Source organism: Condylura cristata, unplaced genomic scaffold (genome assembly GCF_000260355.1).
Source record: "Condylura cristata isolate star-nosed mole 26May11 unplaced genomic scaffold, ConCri1.0 scaffold00001, whole genome shotgun sequence".
Classification (NCBI taxonomy): domain Eukaryota; kingdom Metazoa; phylum Chordata; class Mammalia; order Eulipotyphla; family Talpidae; genus Condylura; species Condylura cristata.
Window position 1 is genome coordinate 42,933,626 of NW_004567102.1, and position 15,192 is coordinate 42,948,817.

Sequence of the window (15,192 nt, forward strand, 5' to 3'; positions counted from 1 at the left end):
CTGATAAGCCAATAGACAATGCTGCTTTGCTTTTTTCCTAACTTTGCAGCATACTGTGGTAGGTAGTCCCCACCCCAAATTTTCTTCTTGGAAATTACTGTCGGCAATAAAGTATAACAATCATTTGTTAACAAATTATACAATTTACTATATAGCAATTTACTATAATAAAGCATGAGGATGTGAAAAAGATCATCTTAATCTGGTCTATACTATGAACATACTATGGCAGCTTTTTCTACAATCTACAATCAAGAATGGTATGTCTTTTTTTTATTTACACTGCCAAATCAGTACAACTTGCCTGTGCAGGGTGGGGCTGGGGTGGGATGGGAATAGAGGCCAGATCTGCACAAAATTAAACTGTACCATTACAGACGATTCAGGCAGTATGGACACCAATTGGTATAACTGGTAGGGGAAAAAGGTAAACCCAATATATTTTACAGTAAATGGATAATAAAGGCAAAAATTATTATATAGAAAATAAAATTTTTGACTGCAATGACCAAGTCTCTACATGCTGATTATTTGAAGTAGTTTTTGGAAACCTAATTTACTCCATTCAGTGAAGTATTGATTTTATGTTTGTTTTATGCTCATTTTCAGAAAACACACTTGTGCTTTTGAAAGGGCTTAATTTCCAAACAGCCAATATGTGTGGACCAATGACCACACCCCTTTGAAATTAGTCATTCATCATACTATAGTAAGGCTAGAACGTAGAATTTGTTGACCTAAAAATACCAATAATCACTTACACTGGTGAAAGGCAATTCCATTGTTATGCTATTAAAACAATGAGGATCCTATTTGTACATTTACTTATTTATTCAAGTTCAATTTTAACAGCTTCGGTGAAGTTAGTTACAGTGGTAAGAAAAGTTGCTCTAGTTAATATTCTAAGTGAAAATCATGCACCTAAATCGCTACATACTGGAGTAAAGCAGTAAGCCAAAAAATGAATTGCCGGGCCTATCAGTGTAGAGGTTGACTTCACTGTCCAGGATGTTGTATGAATATGGCATTCCACGAACATGGATTTGGGCTCCTCATTTGCTACCATATTGTTTCCTTCATTTATTCAACTTGTAAATAACATAACACAATATGGCAGCTAAGCAAATATTTTAATAAGCCATGAAAGGCCAAATGCCACAGGAAATCTATATGTGGAGAATTTGAATTTTCTACAAATTAAACTGGAGATGTCATTTGAGTTTCCTTCCCTTAAAAAAAGTATCACAGTGTGGAATTCCTGCCTATGATGTCTTTCTGGCCTTATAAATATATGAGTGATACATGTGAAATAAAAATGTGTGAAATCTTGTTAAAAAGTTAAATAGTGATTTCAGCAATCTGTACTAAGACCCCGAGGCAGAAATAAATGTATAAAGGATTTGAGCCCGTTTGTGTAAAAAGAAATCTCTTTCTTCAATCATATTTCCTATATTCAGTGTAAGTACTTCACTGATTTACCACTGGAGTTATTCTTTGGATGTGTAAATAATAATGTTCTATTCAGGCCTAATGAATTCCTGTACTGTGAATATTTAAAATAAAAGAATTCAATTTAAATATGCAAGAGTTATGCTGGTTATTTATAATACTTACATTCAAAATCATTCACTCATGAAGATTCATTTTCACTTACAAATCTATTTCCCTGTATATATTACATTAAATTTAAAAACTAGATGAATAGATGTTAAAGATTGTACATTCACTACAAATTCAAATCATAAAATGACAGAATATATATACATATATATGTATATACACACACATACATATATATTAAACTATTTTAGCCTAAATTTGTTTTCCTGTATTATTTTCATGAACTCAGAGTTAGGGCAGTGGTGGATAACTGGGGAAATAGAATCTGTCTGTTTTCATTTTGCCTTGATTCTAGCTGGGAAGATGCTTCATTTTACAATTTCAATTTTTTACTACTATCTCTACCCTCCTGATTTTTTTTTTAATCCAGGACTGCAGAATTAACAATTAGCTAAGATCCCAAGTGTATATCTCCACTATGAAATTCTCTCTTTGGCCATATTCTTCTAAATTCCAATTGTCTGCTGTCCTCTAGCTTTCTGTAAACCTGTTGCAGTGGGTAGCCTACAGTGAGGCAATATCAACACTTAATTCTCTTCTAAACTTTTATTCACTTAATGTCACTACCACAAATTATATTGCCTAAAGGATTTTGAAATAATTTGATACTTTTCTTCTTTTTTCCTTATGCCCATTGACCACATAATATCGCAAATATAGCTTAAACAAAAGAACAAAGATAACCAGAACAAGCCTTGGAAATCTATAATCTAGGCTACCAGAGTGGGGAGGGGAGAGGAGGGATGCATGTCAAAGCATGGAGGGGGCCGAAGGACTATGGTGGAGGATAATAGGTATTGTGGTGGTGGGTGTGGTGATGAGGTGTGAACCTATCCCCCCAAATTATGTTGCAGACCAATGTTACACCAATAAAATAATACATTTTTTGAAATGCACATGCTTTTGTTTTATTTTATCTTTATTAGAATACTGGGAGGTAGGATTTATCTAGCTAGTTTATACATATATATATATATATATATATATATATATGTTTATTTTTACATCATTTTGTGCATTTTTCCATCTCAGTTGTATTCTCTGTGGACTTCCCATCACCAGTTCACTCATATGCCATCACCACAGTCCAATAGCATTACCCTCCCCCCACCGTTTTTGAGCCCATTCCCCACTCTATCCCCATAAAGTGTCTCTGGTATATAGCTGTTCATTATTATTATTTTCTTGCCTGGTCCATTATACTCCTGCTATTAGTGAAACCATCTGGTATTTTTCCTTTCCTTTCTGTCTTATTTCACTAAGCATGATCTTTTCCAGCTCCATCCATGTTGCTGCAAAAGTCATGTGTTAATTAAAAATAATAAGTTTTGGCCCTCCCTGGTGGCGCAGCGGGTTAAAGCACTGCACTGAGAAGCTAAAGCCACTTCTGCATGAGTTGATTCCCGCCTGCCCCGGAGGAGACCACATGGCACAGCAGACCTCTCCTGACCCGCCGGGTGCTCCCCTCAGCAGTGTACTTCGTTGATCTGCCAGTTCTGCTCCCCACTCTGTCTCTGGTGAAGCCTCTCACTGCCCCTGAATCTCTGGCCTGTATCTCAGTTCTGTATGCATAAATAAATAAATTTTTTTAAAAAAAATTTTTTTAAATGAAAGCATTCTGAAGAGCAGTCTAGAGAAGTCAAGTTTGTAGGTCTCTGAGACCAGAATTTGAGACCAGGAGCAAGATACTTGCAGTAATCCAACCAAAAGCTATGGATACATCAAGATGCCTATGTCTGCATCTTGATATTTTGGTCTCTGTTATATGTGCTCAAATGTATATGTGAGTATCTGTATATATGAAAGAAGATGGAGGTATTTTTCATTCTCTTGATTTTGTGTATCATTTCATCCTACATTTGACATGTTACTATGAATTATTAATTTTCCAGAGCAGGAAATAATAGTTTCCAAAACTATATAATTATCAATTTTTATTTTCATGGAATACATAAAGATACCAGTAGAACTTTACTTAGGAAACCTTGCTATAACTCCATATTCATTCTGGAATGATAAAACATAAGGGAAAATTGAACCATAATGAAAACTGAACAAAAATATAAGTATATTTAATCACTTATTTTAATTATGTTCATTGAGGTAACACTGATTTACATTTTATGTTTCAGGAATATAAATTCAGACAGCTACATGTGTGTGTATATATATATATATATGTGTGTGTGTGTGTGTGTGTATACATTCATACATACATACACATATATATATATATACTAGATATATAAAATTTAAAATTACCAGTGTTTGAGAAGGAATAAATAAATTATAAAAGCAGATGTTTACAATGAACTAAAAAGAAACTGAAAGAGCATAATTTACTGAGAACAAAAAAAAAAACACAAAGAAAAATGAACTACAGACAGAGTATCTTTTTCACACATTTAATTAGCCTGGAGGTTCTGCTGGGAAAGAGAAAAGATAAAGACATCTTAAATAAGAAAGAAAGTCACTTTTTACTCTAACACTAGTTGGTAAGACCAGTAAGTGTAGGGCTTTGCATAAAAGTGGGCTTCCCAGACCACATGCAGGGCAAGGTGAGGAAAAAGAAGTCTTATATAAATACCCTGCACCTCCACTCCCCCAACCATCCCCCCACACACACACACATGGGGCAGAAGAGGAAAAATAAAAGTCCTGTATAAATGCCCTAGACCACACACACACACACACACACAGTGATGGGGTGTACACACACAGATGTGCCCACATTCACTTTCCTAACAAAAGGCCATTGCTAGAATGATCTCATATGGCATGAATTCCAACAGTCACCACCCACAATCTCATCCAATTTCTTTTCTCATTTCATTTCAGTCCACTCTCTCATAAACTAGTTCAAAAATCTAAAACTGTCTATGTTCTAGTAGATTAGTTCAAACCTATAGTAGAACAAAAAAAGGAAAAAAACATATACAGCATGAGAATAAAGTGATGGTAAATGGAAGAAGGGGGATAATGGGAAGTGCAAATCAGGTAAAAATGGATTTTTGAATGGTTGTAAGATGGAAATTAGATTTTCAGTGTGGAACACAATATAGCACATGCAGATGTTGAATTATAATGCGAAACACTTGAAATTTGTATAATGTATAAACCAACACGCCTTTAGTTAAAAAAATTCTAAGTCTCTTGACTATTCTACATTGCTTATGTGATGCATATTATGTCATTTAATGACCCATATTATTCAATATGTGATTGCATTTCTCCATTCAGTTTTGATCTAATAACCTTGAGATTATATACCACTTTAAGTTTTATTACCTGTAAATTACATTTAGTTTATCTTCACAAATATACTGGAATCAAATAAATGTAATATAAGTCAGTAATCAGGTGGCTTTAAGACTGCCTTTTAATTAGACCTGTGGCAATTTGTCTAACAAATATATTACCATGCAATCAAATTAATGTATACAATAAATTTCAAAGTGGTTCCTCTGTCTCTCAAATACTCTAAAGTATTTTGCATACCAAATGGCATGCATCCTACAGATTTTTTGTGATGAGTATGTTTTCTCATTGGGGAGTTAGTAAATAACCTAGTTACAGGCATGTTCTTCCTCTTGCAAGGGAAACATAAGCCACAGCATGACCAAAGATTTCCCATATAAATTTTGAGTTATGCCTTCTGTTAATAACATCTTTCCCAGCCTGTAAGCTTTTCTATTATTAAAAATTCTCATAGGCTTATTCATAAGCCATTTCAAAGGGTTTCATTGTCAGCCACATCAGTCCACCTGACAGACAATGATAGAAGTTGGCAGAAGGAGACAAATGATCAATGGTTCCCTCTTATCCAAAAGACTCCAATATAGAGACAAAAGCATCTAGCAGATTAATCCTTTCTAAGCACATAAAGTTTCATAAACCTGCAAAATGAAGGGTCACATAAAGAATAAGCAGGTCTTTCTGCAGCTCCCAAATGCATTTGCAATATTCCTTTCCATATTTTCAGAGACATTTTTAGTAATATGGAGTTATTTCTGTGTCTTTCACCATAAATTAATAACTCAGTTTGTTTTTCAAATACCCTTTATGCCAAAATATTTAACATATCATATTCTGTTAGTTGCTGATGCATTTTGATTGTTTGTTCCTACTGATAACATTCTTCAAAGCAGATTCCTGGACTGCATTTTCGTGAATTATTCATATAAAAATGTTGTTGCTCTATATTAAAATTTAGTGATGAGTTTTAACTGCTGAGTTAATAAGTTTATTATAGAAACTAGAAAGAGAATTTCATTAACTTTAACAAAGAATGGAACTTTTATATGCTTCTTAGAAAATTAATAATTTAATATAAGGCATTATTACCGCTATTATTATTATTATTGTCATCTATATTTAAAACTATCACATGTAGTATACATACCACATGACCCACCATGCTATACCTTTCATTAAAAATCCCACTTAGGGCCCTCCCTGGTGGCACAACGGGTTAGGACCCAGAACTGCAAGCTAGCCACAGCCTCTTCAGTGCGAGTTCCATCCCGAGCTCTAGAGGTTGTGCAGTAGACCTCTCCTGACCTGTCTACTGCTCCCCTCAGCACTGTACTTTGTTGATCTGCCTGTTCTGTTCCCCACTCTGTCTCTGGTGAAGCCTCTCACCGCTCCTGCTCCTCTGGCTTGCACCCCAGTTCTGTATGAATAAATAAAAATAGAATCCCACTTAATAACCAGCAAACCCTAAGTAAAGATTTATCTCCACTGCTCAGACATAGGAACTGAGCTTTGAAGAGAATGAGCTGTCTAAAGATAAACTTGCTAATTAACTGGCAGAGCAGAATTCAGTTTTCTCTAAATCCAATGTTCTATTATTCAGCAATACTGATCTGGTATTTAAAGTTTGAAGTACCATAAATGCTTCCCACTTCATTCAGTCACACATTAAGAACTATTTCCTGAGATCCCTAAGTGCAAAACAAGATGTAGAGATGTCAGCACAACTGGGAAAACAGACCTGATTCCTGTGCTTATTAAGGTTACAAACCCACAGTCACACCAATACATAAAAATTTCCCACTGTGACAAGTGCTATGAAGAAAGAGTAGAGTTTCAGAAAGATGGGTATTAGCAATATTTCTGGGGATGAGGAGATGGAAAGGGTATAACAGACATTTTCAAATAACAGAAAATGGCTCAGTGACCAAGGCTGAATGGGGCAATAAGAGGCTGGTTGACAGCTTCTCTGAGACAGTTAATGCCGGAATGTCATCCTGCTGTGAATCAAACTCTCTGTCAGAGAGTTAGCATTAATCAGCATTACTCACTCCCAAAACTTTGTGCAGAAGCATGAATTATTAGCCTCATCTTACTCATGTAGAAAAGAAAATTATATGACTACCTACACATGCCAGGTGCAGAACCAGGAAGCAGATGGCTGGCTGTTTACAACAATATATTATACTACATGACTTTTGGAAATGTATCCGGTCATGAAAAATATAGCATAGTCATTGTGGAGGCTGCCACATATTTATGACCTTTACATAGTAGCTACCACATTGCATTTAGCTCACTCCAAATTCTCAGCTTTCACACACAGAAGCATACAAAACTATGTTAGCCAAACTAGGCCACTCTAGATTGAGTGGCCGGCATGTTCCTACTTTGTCCCTCTCCCTGGACAGTTAACTAAGCGATGTAGCTTATCTAATTGTGGAATAGAGATCAAGTTTCAAACAATTCTCCAGAAGTACATGGAGTACAAAATAATATCTCTAACAGAGTGTTATCTAAATAGTGCAAAACTGGTAGTAAACTTGGAAACTGTGGGACAGTCTCTTGTTTAACAGATGATAAAACTGAAATCAAGGGAGCAAAGGGAATTACTAAATAATCACTCAGTTGTAAAATTAGGACTTTTTTTTTTAAAGATTTATTTATTTATTTATACAGAACTGGGGTATAGGCCAGAGATGCGGAGGGTGAGAGGATTCACCAGAGACAGAGTGGGGAGCAGAACAGACAGATCGAGGAAGTACACTGCTGAGGGGAGCAGCAGGCGGGTCAGGAGAGGTCTGCCACGCCATGTGGATCTCCTCCAGGGCAGGCGGGAATCGAACTCATGCGGAAGTGGGTTTAGATTCTCAGTGCTGTGCTTTTAACCCGCTGCGCCACCAGGGAGGGCCCGTGAAATTAGGACTTTTTACTCTCTTCCTGGGAATCCGAAAGGGCAGATCTTTACAAAATATAAAATATTGGCTAAAATGATTCAAGAAATTATTTATACAACTTTGGAATATTTAAAATTTTCATGGTTATTCAGCTTTATTCATGTGCAATTTGTGTGCCACCACTTATACCTATTTTAATTGTAATGTCAAAATGTGGACAGCTGTTTAACCACCATGAGAGAATAAAGTATTTCCTGCTTATTTCATCCAGCCTATTTTCAGTCCATCTCCATTCCACTTACTGCGCCCAGGCATCTATTGATGTGCTTTCTGTCATTTAAAAGAATTTTGCTTGTTTAAGAATTTCATGTAAATAGACTCACCTGGTATGTAGTCTTTTTTTGGTCTGGCTTTTTTCACTTAGCATAATTTGAGATTCATCATTGTTATTTCTTCCATCAGCAGCTGACTTTTTTAATTAACAAAACTCCAGATTTTATTTGGATTTCACAAATTTTCCTCTTTATATTAGTTAATCAATATAGTACACTTAGAGACTAGCAAATCAGTCTAAAATGGTGCAACTGAAAATGATTAGGCATTATCTTAAACAGTTTCTAGAGTCAGAAGTCCGGGAGTGGATTTGATGGTTGAGATTTTTCTTTCATGTGACTGCAGCTGGGAGACCCTTAAGTGGAGAAATGATTGGGGCTGGAGTCCTCCCAAGGAGGCTTTCTTGCTCACATGGCTATTGGCTAGAGGCCTTAGTTCCTCGCCAACATTTTTTTCAGGTTTCTTTAATTCCTCATCACCTAGATTTCTCCACAGAGCTGCTTGACTCTTCATTTCACAGAGATGTCTTCCCCTAGCATGAGCACTAGTAATAGAGGCCAATATGGAAGCCACAATTTCCTTGGTATATGCCTCAGAAGTTACATGTCATCATTTCTATTAACATCTGTTGGGGACACAACCGTGACAGGGAGTGGGGGGCCAGCAGGGGTGGGAGTCACTTGGAGCCATCTTCAAAATAGAATGACAAACTGTATAAACATTATACTTTCATTTTTATTTTATTTTATTTTTCTTAAGTTACTTTGGTTTGGGTTTCTGTCACGCATAGTCAAAAGAGTCTTTCTAATATGTAGTCACCAAATGCCTTACTCTCTTCTGTTCTCCTTTTAAATATCTTTAAAATGGATATATTAATAAAATACAAAATATTTATATTTTCATTCTGGGAGCATCCTATATTAATAGTACTATCATGCCTAGCATTTGACAATTCATAGACTTTCTGATTTTTATTTGTATCAAAAAGTATCTGGAACATACTTTCTAACATGGTGAAGTAAATTTATAATTTTAAATATATTAACAAAAATATATAAATATATTACAATAAATATATAACAATATTGCTCTTTTAAATGACATTATCACTTATTATCATTCATTATTACTAAATTTTTTATAATATTTTTCTATTCAGTAGCTGCAGCAATCCTGTAAAATAGGCAGGTCAGGTATAACTGTCAGCATTTTCTTAGGTGAAGGGATGGAAGGGAAATTTTATTATGAATCCAGTCAATATAATCCAGCTGGTAGAGTGGCATAACTGTAGAAATGAAGGTATTTGCATAGCTGTGTATCAATCTAAAGTTACCTTGTTTCCCTTTGTACACTTCATCAAGTGCAAGGAATTTCACCTATACTAAAGTTCTTTCTGTTTCAGCATTAGCTACCTTCTAAGAATATGAATAAAGCCTTCTTAAGAGAAAGGTTAATAAACTAACCTGGATTGCACTTCAGTTTATTCACTAATTACAAGACCTTCACTTATAAGAAATTGATACACTGGTATATTTTTAAAATCTATATTTTATCAATATCACACTTGAATTTATTTTTAAGAAACGAGTAATCTTTCAGATATAATAGAAATGAGAACAGAATTTTTTTTTTTTTTGCTTTTTATAAGGTGTTAGAATTCAACAGAAATGATGTGTAGTAGAAAGGTATCAGAAGTGGGAGTAGTAGGAACATGAGTGTTTCTCCTGAAAAGCATTACAATATTTCCTTGTTAATTTTCATAGAATGAGATGTGAATATCTACAGAATCGAAGGCTTATACTATGAGAAGAAAGTGTCACAAATTCATAGAGCAGAGTATTATAATCTTTTGCTCCTTAACGTAATTTTTTGCTTATGCTTCTAAAACATAAGTAGCATGTTAAGTATTAATGAAAATTACTGTGTGTGAGGTAAGCCATTTTTATTTTAAGCTTTGTTGCATTTATAACACACACACACACAAATATATAAATGCAATAAATCAACCAATATAGAAAAAAATCATAAAATTACCAATACCATAGGTATGAATGAGCTGGTTATCTTTCTTGTGAAGCTGTTACTTCACTGAATTTCTTGACTGAAATTTTCAGTACCTTCTGTAATCTGCCACATATATTTCCTTTATATTCTCCCAACAGCAGCACTATAATTCTCTGATACATAGTAAGCTACACATTTTATGAACTACTATCATTCCAGGGGAATTAATTCTCTTCCTAGAAAATTATTGCAAGCAGTGAAGGAAAAGGCTGCCAATTGTCTTTCCCATGAAATAGAATTGATACAAAGATTAAAATTCAGGAACTCTGAGCCAGGTAAATCATAGTAAATTATATGGTAACATCTAAGATTTGGGGGGTTTATATACAGGACATCTGACTAATTGAAATGCCTTGTCGCCAAAGTATTTCATTTAATGAAAGATGCCACATGTAAAACAAAATAAAAAGCAGAACATTTTGATGAACATGAAATTTTACTCTCTTAAACATATTATTATCAAAATATTGCCCAAACTCATTTCTGTCTAGCATTTTTTACTTTAGCCACAATCACCAGATACTTCCTTGCTCTCAGCAATATACAGCAAGGTGAGGTAGAGTACGTCAGCTCAGAAGTAGCACCAGACAGAAGAGAGTCAGGGAGGATGGGCTGGCAGAGCAAATATGAAATGCTTAAAATTCAATGACTTGGTGTTTGTAGATGAAATAAAGGAAAATGTAAAAATGTTCTGAGCAGTAAAGTGAACACACAAGAAACTCCCTTCTCAAAATCCTATGCATCAATCAACAGTAGAATGTGGAAATAAATGGCTGATAGATCAGACAACATAAACGAGTTACAGCTAGATACAACAACCTGAGTAAATCTTAGTAAAGTGATCTTGAATGTAAAAAAATTGTGGAATAACATATATAGTATGAATTAATTGTGATACACAAATTTCAAAACTTGTAAATGTAAACAATACATTGCTTAGCATACAAATAGAAAATTAGCTGTATAGAAAAACAGGGACTACTACAAGCACAGAAAAAAAAAAAGTAATCAAGTTTCCCTCAGAACAAAAACCCAGGACCAGATGGCTTCTCTAGCGAATTCTCCCAAAACAAAGTAGATCTAATATATTTTTTCTCAAACTCTTCCAAAAAAACTGAAGGAGGTGGAAACAGCTCCAAACACATTTTGAGGGCAAAATTACCTTGATCCCAAAACTAAATAACAAGAGCATATACAAGAAAAATAGAAAACAATATCTCTGATGGAACATTAATGCTGAAATCCTCTTGGCAAATCAAATCTAGTAATATATGAAGAGCTCATTCTTCATCACCAAGCATGATTCATTTCAAGGATGCAAGGTTGATTCAACATGTGCAAATCAGTTACTGTCACTCACCAATCAACATAAAGAGAAATCACATTCATTTCAAATAGATGCTGAAAAAGCATGTGACAGGATTCAATACTCATTTAAGATAAAAACTTTCAGTAAACTGGAAATGAAGGGAACATACCTCAATAATAATAAAGGTTGCACATGAAAAACCAACAGCTAACATTATACATAGTGGCCAAATTAAAAGCATTTTCCCTAAACTCAGGAACAAGACAAAGAAGTCCACTTTCACTTTAACTATTCAACCTAATACTGGAAGTACTAACCAGATAAGTTAAACGAGAGAAAACAAAAGGAATCCAAATTGGTTTTGAAAAGATGTCAGCCTATCACTATTCACAAATAACATGATAATACACATAGTAAATGCAAAAGCATCTAGAAATAATAAATGAGTGACAGGATACAAAATAAACACATAAAAATCTGTTGCATTTCTATATGCAACTGATGAATTAGAGGACTGAGTCACTATGTTAGGAAATGAAAAATGGAGACTTCTCAAAAAATTAAAAATGGAAATACCAAATGACTCAGGAACACAACTTCTAGGGATTTACTCTAAGATTGTGAAAACATTAATATGAAGAAGCTTATGAAATCCTACGTTCATAGCATTATTTACAATAGGCAAGCTGTGCAATCAACCTTAATGGCCTTCAACAGATGACTGGATGAAGAAATTGTGGTGTAAAAACACTCAGTGTAATACTTCTTAGCTATTTTTAAGAAAAGACAAAATACTCCTTTTGGCACAAAATGGATGATCTGGTGATGAGAACACTAAGTGAAACAAGTCAGAAAATGAAAAATAGATAATCAGATGGTTTTAGTCACTTGTAGACTATAAATAACCAAAGAAAATAAACTGGTAAAGCACACCAAAAAATAAGTCTTAGCCTCTGTGAAAACTAGAGTGACTACTAGAGGCGCTGAGGGTGGCGGGAAGCTAAATGAAGAATGTGCACATGCAGAAGTGTGAAACTGTACTTCCCAAGTTATATAATTATGTAAATGTTTAGCAAATCAATAAAATTTGAGAAAAAACATCAATTACAAAGGATTGAAAAGAAATTTTCATTCATAAAATCTTTACATATATAAACACATATATTATATAAGCACACATGTAATAATAATGTGTACACATGCCACACACATATAAAACAAATATGCATAAAATTATATTTTGTGTGTAACATGCATATTTATGTAAATATGTTACACATAATTATACATTATACATCTCCATATTACCCAAATATGGAGATAAATATGTATATATTACCTTATACATATGTGCCTAACAGTTATATACATAACTGATATGTAAGCATATGTGTGAATATAGATGTGAGTGTCTTAATTCGATGAATGGGTATATATTCAATGAACTCATCTATTTGAATCACCCTCCCTACTCATTGATTGCAATCAGATTATTGCATGCCTTGCGATAAAGTTTTGGACATTCAATTTGGCTTATTATCCTTCTTTAAGAGTCTGTGATTTCTCTTTGTTTATCATCTTTATTGTGTATGTGTATATGTGTGTTCTGGGTAGAATTAGAATAAAACCAAAAATGATGAATTAGCTAACTGCCTTTATCCACAGTCTAGAGAGATACAGACAAGTAAGCAAATGTATCTTTTTTAAAAGCAACAATAATTTAGTTATGTAGGTCAGATGCCTTCCAAAATAGTTTTAATAGAGGAATGGTTTAAAAGTTAAGTAATTGGGTGGGGGGGAGGGGCAGGAAGTGCACTGGACTATGGTGATGGCACACAGGTGATTTGGTAATGGGAAGCCCATGGGGATTACAACTGAGATGGAAAAAGGCACAAAATGATGGAAAAATAAACTATTCTATTATATTAAAAAGTTACATTTTAAATATTTTTTTAAGTCAACTAAACAGGGGTACAATTACTGGTAGATTGTACATATTACTTATTCCAAAGGTGTATATATATCTCAGTATTTTGAAAAGGATATGGAATAAAAGATCCCACAAAGTCAGCATATGGTAATCTGAAACTTAAATGTGAAGTGAGTCTGATGATATAACAAGTTAACCTACAAGAGACAATATAGTTTGTTTATAAAGAAATCACCGCAAATTGTTGGTTCACCCCACTACAGGAATTAGTTATTGGGAATGCATGTTACTATTTAATGGGGACATAATTTTCCAACAAGTCCCAGCCATCTGCTCCCTCCTGTAATTATGAATTCAAGAACATAATTCAGTACACATGATACAAAAGGCTAATGGAAAAGATTTAAGTGGTATGTACAGATTTTCCAAAATGTTTCTGTTTGAGATAGCAATTTTTAAAGACGAGTAAGGAAACTCACAAATTCACTTTGAAATTTAGTAAATGCTTAAAAAATAGAACTGATAAGGAAAAGCTTTTGATTAAATTTGTATTCAGTCTCCAACACAGAAGATATTTTTTTAATATCAAAAAATGGACAATGAGCTTGATATGAATGCCATTTTCACAGAGGATTGCCTTTTTTTTTCTGTAAAAAGGGCATGTTAAAACGTCTTTTCCACTGGTTTTGCTCTATTTCCCAGTGTGAAATTGAGAAGTAGTAGTGCAAAGCTAACACAGGGAAAGATGGAAATTAGCTAGAAAAGAAAAGTGTTTGTGAACTTTATTTTGACTAAAGCAAATACTTATTGCTATTGTCTTACCTTTCATTTGTCACAGAGACAATACAACTCATACTATAAACTCAATATAAAGCATTCATTGTCATTAATATAGTGAGACAGCATTTCACATCTATATATAATCTTCAGGATACTTTTCTGCTTATAGAGGGAATGTTTCATAAATAGAAGTTAAGATTTCGTGTAAAAAATTGAAGAGACTGGCTTTTAAATCACTTTTTTTAGTAGACAATGCTAAAAATAGGTTTACTGAGCTATTCCCAAAATGGGACAATATTATACACTTTCACTGCTACACTTTGAAAAATGCCATGCTTTAGGTCTCAAAATTAAGAGACACCACAGAACTTAATAAAGCTTTTCCTTTTACACTTTAATCAACCAAAATCATATATTTATCAAATGAGGGTAGGAGCGGAGAGGGAGGATAAAAAATACTTTAATAGACCACACAATGCCAATTAAAATTCTTCTCTTACTCTATGTGTTTTATCACAGAACAAAAGAACATTGTTGGAATTTTGACTAATGTCAGTGGCTATTTGGGAACCAAAATCTTTCTTCAGTTATGGCCTCCAATTTCTAACTTCAACCACAGTACAAAACATGAACATCATGAATGCTTCTGTGCATGTAACCAGGAAGATCCCTGAGAAGTTTTTACAGTGATGGTACTGGTTCTTTTTTAGCTACTCAATCAATCTTTCTCAGAGATCACTACAAATCTCCTGATGTCTTCTTGAAGGGAAACAGAAAAAACACACTCCATGGAAAGTAAGTTCCAAAAGTAACAAGAAAAGATAAAATGTTTATTTTGTTTGTGTGTGAGCTAGAATAGGGAGTGTAATTTCTTCAAAATCTTTCCCGTTTACTAAAATGAATCAAAAGAAAACATTGAAACAATAAGGAACTTTTGGTTTCACAAATTCAGGATATATTTTTAAGTGTGAAAATATTTACTGTAAAGAGGGTATAGCCAGAGACAA